Source organism: Micropterus dolomieu, linkage group LG20, assembly GCF_021292245.1.
Source record: "Micropterus dolomieu isolate WLL.071019.BEF.003 ecotype Adirondacks linkage group LG20, ASM2129224v1, whole genome shotgun sequence".
In the NCBI taxonomy this organism is placed as follows: domain Eukaryota; kingdom Metazoa; phylum Chordata; class Actinopteri; order Centrarchiformes; family Centrarchidae; genus Micropterus; species Micropterus dolomieu.
The window spans coordinates 32,023,035-32,028,765 of NC_060169.1; positions in this window are offsets into that span (position 1 = coordinate 32,023,035).

The window sequence follows — 5,731 nt, forward strand, 5'->3', positions numbered from 1 at the left end:
TTGAGACCAGACTTTTCAGATGGCAAACAGCACAGCATGCCACCCCAAACACGAGCTCAGTGTAATAACCAATCCATTGATATTTGATTTGGCCTGAAGGAAGAAGAAGAAAGCTTGTGACTGAGAGACCACAGGTTCAAGTTGCTGAACCAGCTGATAAGATCTGCTTGGCGCATTTAGTGGTAAAACCACATGCCATTTTTGTGCTGTTGGTGATTCAAGAGTTGGTGGTTGAGTGCTGTATTGAAACATTGCAACAGCATTGAAACAAATCTCTCTTACATTGGACTGCTATAGGACACAGAGAATTTAAAGCTGGTGTATCCACATGTGAGTGATTTATATGATAATTATTCATTAGCATCCCATCCAAGATACCAATGCATGCTATGAGGCCATGTGGGATCCCACATATGTGCTACATCATTAAACCGTCCTTGTCCAACCAAACCTTAACATTTCTTGTCAAAAAGCAATTTCTGGATCATCATTGCAGAATACTGGAGAAACCTAAACTTCTGAGCGAATTTTTATGCTATAGTCAAATCTGTGTCTTTAAAGTGTCTTGGCCCCTTGTTCTTTCCACTGCATGCACCTTTCTTTGATTTGGATTTACCTAAACATACACTTCTTGTTTATATGGTGCCTACTGCTGTGCATTTTTGCTTCTTCAGTAACTTCCGCTATTTGTCATTCAACAATCAGCTCTATTCTTTGCTGCTGTATGTCTGTGAAGATTCTCAGTCATCCAGGTCATAGTTATCCAACGAAGGTTAAAGTCAAGGACAACTGGACTTGGTTGAATATACTGGAAGACGTTTCGTCCCTCATCCAAGAGACTTCTTCGGTTCTGACTGATTGGTAGGGAAACTCAGCTATTTAACCTCAGTGGGGTCGTTTGCCAGGATCGTCAATACTGCTGGTTCGTTAGTGCTCCTGGTTGTTGCAACGTTAGGATTACCCCTGGCCAAGACTGAAGAACCATCATTGGCATCTTCACCTGAGGCCAATAGGTTACGTTTGTTGAGTTTCCTGGGAAGTGATGAAAGGACAGCATTGCAAGTGGGGGACAAGTGGTGGCGTAGACCCCCTCCCCTGTTTGCTGCTGTACTGATCAAGTAAATCTCCTCTCACCACCAGTTATGGTTTTGTCTGTTTTGAAATGTTGTCTCAAATCAATGGGCAGCAAAGACACCTTTGGGGATAAAACATTTGAGTTGGTCATAAAACTAAGCTTTGTGCTGCTGGCATGTGAGCTCATCAGAGGTTCATCAGTAGGAAAAGACTAAGCTTTACACATTAACAAGATTACGTTTTACACATGCTCAGGTAAATCTGTTGAGAGCCTGGATCTGATTGGCTGGGCAGAAAATAGCACCTGGAGCCAACAGACAAGACTAGAGAGTTGAGCAATACAAACCATAAGGTCTTTTCTCTAAAACAACACACTTGCCATTTCTATTTTTTTTAAAGCACCCAATCTTACAAAGATAAGGAATCAAAATGCAGTTTTTGATGGTGGAGTTATTTGTACTCCTACTTTGCAGCCAGAGTAGTCAAAGTTGAGACAGTGTATTATATATCTTTTATATAGAGTTGTCAAAAGTTGTTTTTCCCAGTGATGATACATCTGGCATTTTTCCACTACAGAAAATGTAAGCTGTTGGGTGAAATGTTGCAAGGGAACTTCAATGAAAGAAACAGAGATGGGGGGAAGGATTCATTGTCCTTCATTGTGCATTTCTTTTCTCCTGTGGCTCCTCCACCAAAGTATTGGACATCATTACCGGCCAAACAAAGTTTCTTTCCTCTGCATTGTTTCACTCATGAATCACAACCTTTGCAGCACATTTGTTATTGCAATTGGAGACTGACGTGTTCTTCCAATATTACCTTGTGACATTACATGTAAACTACAGCAACAAGGCCACTCACTGGTTAAGTGGTGGTTAAGTGTTTTCTACAGCACAGCTTATTCTCAGTTCCCTTTGCCTTGAATGGGAAACATTTTTCTCTCTTAAATCAGCAAATATCTGATAAGATTCAATTTGATTATCACTAACTTGTTCTTATCAGCTGTCTCAGAGATCTACAACGCCTCAGTATATTCTGTGCAATTTTAAAATTCAGCGAGAGTGAATAAGCCATATAGTGGCGCATACACAAAAATGTAACAACTGCTAATACATAGATGGAAAATGTGAATCACACTGGAATTGTCTTTTAAGCTAAAATACCAGCCTCATACATACATGTTGTACTAACTGAAAAAAACTGAGAAGTTTACATAAATATGCCTTTCAAGAGTTTCTTAGAGACAATCCAGGAGCTTTCATCTGTGCCCAGGAAGGGTCCATCACAATAAAATGTCATAAATTGAGGAAGATTATATAAAGAATGGCACTTTGCTACATGGTGATTGTGTTTTGAAACTAAACCTTCCAACAAACACATTTCAAATAGTCGTTCCAACGTTGGGCTGTTAGGAGAAAAAAAAAACAACAACTCTGGTGCCATCATGTGTCCTTGAGTCAGATAACAGCCAAATCCTTGGTTAAAAACAGCAGTTACAAAGGAATCCCTGGGAGAACAGATCTCACCTCTGTTGCAGAGGTGGATTAAACCACTCAAGATGTTACTTTCACTCTTTTTATTGCTCATGTCAAAGGCTAGAAACACAGAGAAACTCGGTACAGTACAGTACAGTACATTACTTGGCATTAAAGCTCCTTCTGATTCTGATACAGTACTGAGTTTTTAGTGTGTATCTGACTCTGTCTCCCCCCACAGGCTGGCAGCTGAGGGAAGGTCATTCCTGAGCAGGCAAGTTCCTGCTACATTCTGATCCTGGAAATACTGGAGTTGTGTATTGTCTTCCCAATAGCACATATCAGAGATTAAATCCTTTAAACTAAAAAAACTTTGGGTTCAATTTGCAGTTGTTACAATTTGCTTTTAACTCAAGAATGTTATGTTGGCCGGATTCAAAGACAGAAAACGTTGTGAACTTGAAACCAGCTCTAAAGTAGTTTACACTTATTAAATTTTTTTATCTGGTCCAACTTGCATAACTTTCATCACAGTAACTCATACAGATCTACCACTGTGTGCTTCGTAACGTTCATTGTGGTTTTACCGATACTCAGGTACATAGCTTCTTCACCGTCTCAGTCGCTGTAACTAATGTGAAGAGCCATTCACTTCAGTAATGTTACTTAATGCAGTCTAACTGTTATAAAGTGTGACAACAATCTCATTTATAATATTCAGTCTAGCTTGCTGACCTTTTAATTATCATCCAGTGCATTTAGCTGTGTTGACATTACTGAGCCTCCGGTTAAAGTAGTTTTTCTCAACGGGGGCGTTCCGAGGAAGATGGGGGGCGCTGGAAGCAACATTTTGGAGAGGGTGGCGCTGAGCTGCTTTTGGGGGGCGTTGAAAGTTCTAAGGTGAGTTTACACCAAAGATTCCAAGCAATACGTGTTTAAACTTTAATCTACTTGCAAAAAAACGTCTACCAGTTAGTCTACTGCGACTGGACGAGACGGTGTATTTTTCTCTGTCAGCTACTTGTGGTGCAGCTCCGTGCTGCCTTCACGGGAACGGGAAGCCAGAGTATCATCTGTAAAATTTTACCCACATGGCGTTTACTGTGTAAACGCTTTCTTGGTATTACCGTGGATATGTGTTTATTTCTCTGAGGCATAAACTGTGAAAGTCTTGTTATCGCAGTGGTTACGCATTTACAAGATAACAAGATAATCCTGTCGGACTTACCCTAAAAGCAACTTCGCTGCAACACCACCAAGTGGCATGGACCCACTTCGCGCTGTGAGTTGCAGACAGTTTGTGCCAAAGCGGACATACAGCTGAAATTCTGAACTCTTGTCTCATACTCATCTTTTTATGTTAAACCCAAATGTCTTCAGTGAACAAGAAAAACAAAGTAATTTGCCTTAACGTTCTAATACTTTTGGAGGGGACTGTATACAGGAGTTTCAGTAGGCTATAAAATGTAACGTCAAAAACTGAAGCTCTGACTTGCTCTGTTGGGGATTGTTAGCGGCAGGTGCTAAAGTTAACGTGGAGTCAGAGATTTCTGATCACAGGTGTTGTCGGTTAGTATCGGTTAGTACCTCCTCGTATCACCCAGTTCTGTGTCTGTCAGGCAGTCGAGGGAATACTTCCAGCGAATCAGTAACGTAAAAGTAGGCTATAGGACATGTAGTAAAATATTATGAATTCTCTTTAAATAGGCTAATGACGTTAGTCTCGTAATATTACGACTTTTTTTTCTTTACATGTCAGAGAACACAGATATGTGGGAGAGATTCTGAATGTGCAGAAAGTTTTGAACATGAGCAGATAAGTTGCAGTGTTTCCCATAAGTTCATTTATTTGAACAATATCAACGCTGACCACCACATATTGAATTTTGATTTCTTTTACTTGGCCTGTTTAAAATTGTATTTGATTGCAGAGTGCAAGAGCAGCTGGCCCAGTGAAATGGAAAGGATTTGAGGACATCTACAGGCTGATGTGTAAAGTTTTCTTCCTTTCCAAGTATCAACAGTGATGTTTGTTTGCAATCAGCTGCCCATTCCTATGGAACTGCGCAGTGTGTACCACAGTCGCTCTCACGCATCAGTGGTACGTAAGGTGTTGGGCAGTAATACTGTAATATTACTTTTCCCAGTAAAGAATAGTGTGACTGATTACTATTTCCAAAAACAGTAATGTTACTACAGTTACTAATCAAGTTAAGGCTGCCCTACTTATTAGTGTTATTGTTTATTTTAATATCGTTTTATTATTGTGTTATGGTATTTTTGTATGAGTAAGCACATCATGAGCACAGTACAATCCTGAGTCAAATTCCTCATATGTGTACACAAACCTGGCAATAAAGCTGATTCTGATTCTGATTCTGAACGCACCATCCCTGACGTGAACGCGCGACCGCGCTGCAGCTCAGCGGCACCAGACCTTATCAGCTGTTAGCCAAAAAGCTAAAGGAAGACAGGAGAACAGGGAGGAGAGGTATTTTCGAGATATTTTATCGAGATATTTTCGAGTAGCTAATTTTACTTTTTTAAGGAGCAGCCTATATGCTAAGTGACTAGGTAATAAGGACCGGATAAATTGGGTATTTTTTGATTATTGCTTGTTCTAGGCTATGTCTAATGATTACTTTGACTGTTGTGGATTGATCAATCATATAGCCTACATACACTTTTCTGTATAATTGGTTGCCTTTGTCTTTATGTCCTTATGTTAAAGGTTTTGGCAAGTTATAAATTAATTTCTTGTGAATGGTTGTTAAGGGGCTTATATAAGGCCTTTTCAGAGGCTTGGATCAGCGGGGGCAATCTGCGCTCCTCATCAACAGACAGGCAAACAAGGCTCCCCGAGGTAACCATGGCAACGGCTTCTGTGTAACTGGCGCGATCCCGTGAAACTGGCGCGGTCGTTCTCGTCCCCACCGCTGCCAGAGTTGAAACGTAAAAACTTTCTCCTACAGTTTATCAATAGACAGAGACTAATGTGGCTGTTTGATCTGAGTTTCCTGAATTATATAACTGTTTCTTTAACAGTTAGGCCACCAGCGACCTTTGCTGCTGTCTCTTATTCATTAAAAAAATCTATTAACTTCTACTGAACTAATTTGAAAGTTAGTAGTTATATTATTATAGAATAAATTATTTCATGTTGCATGTTGCACATTTAACTG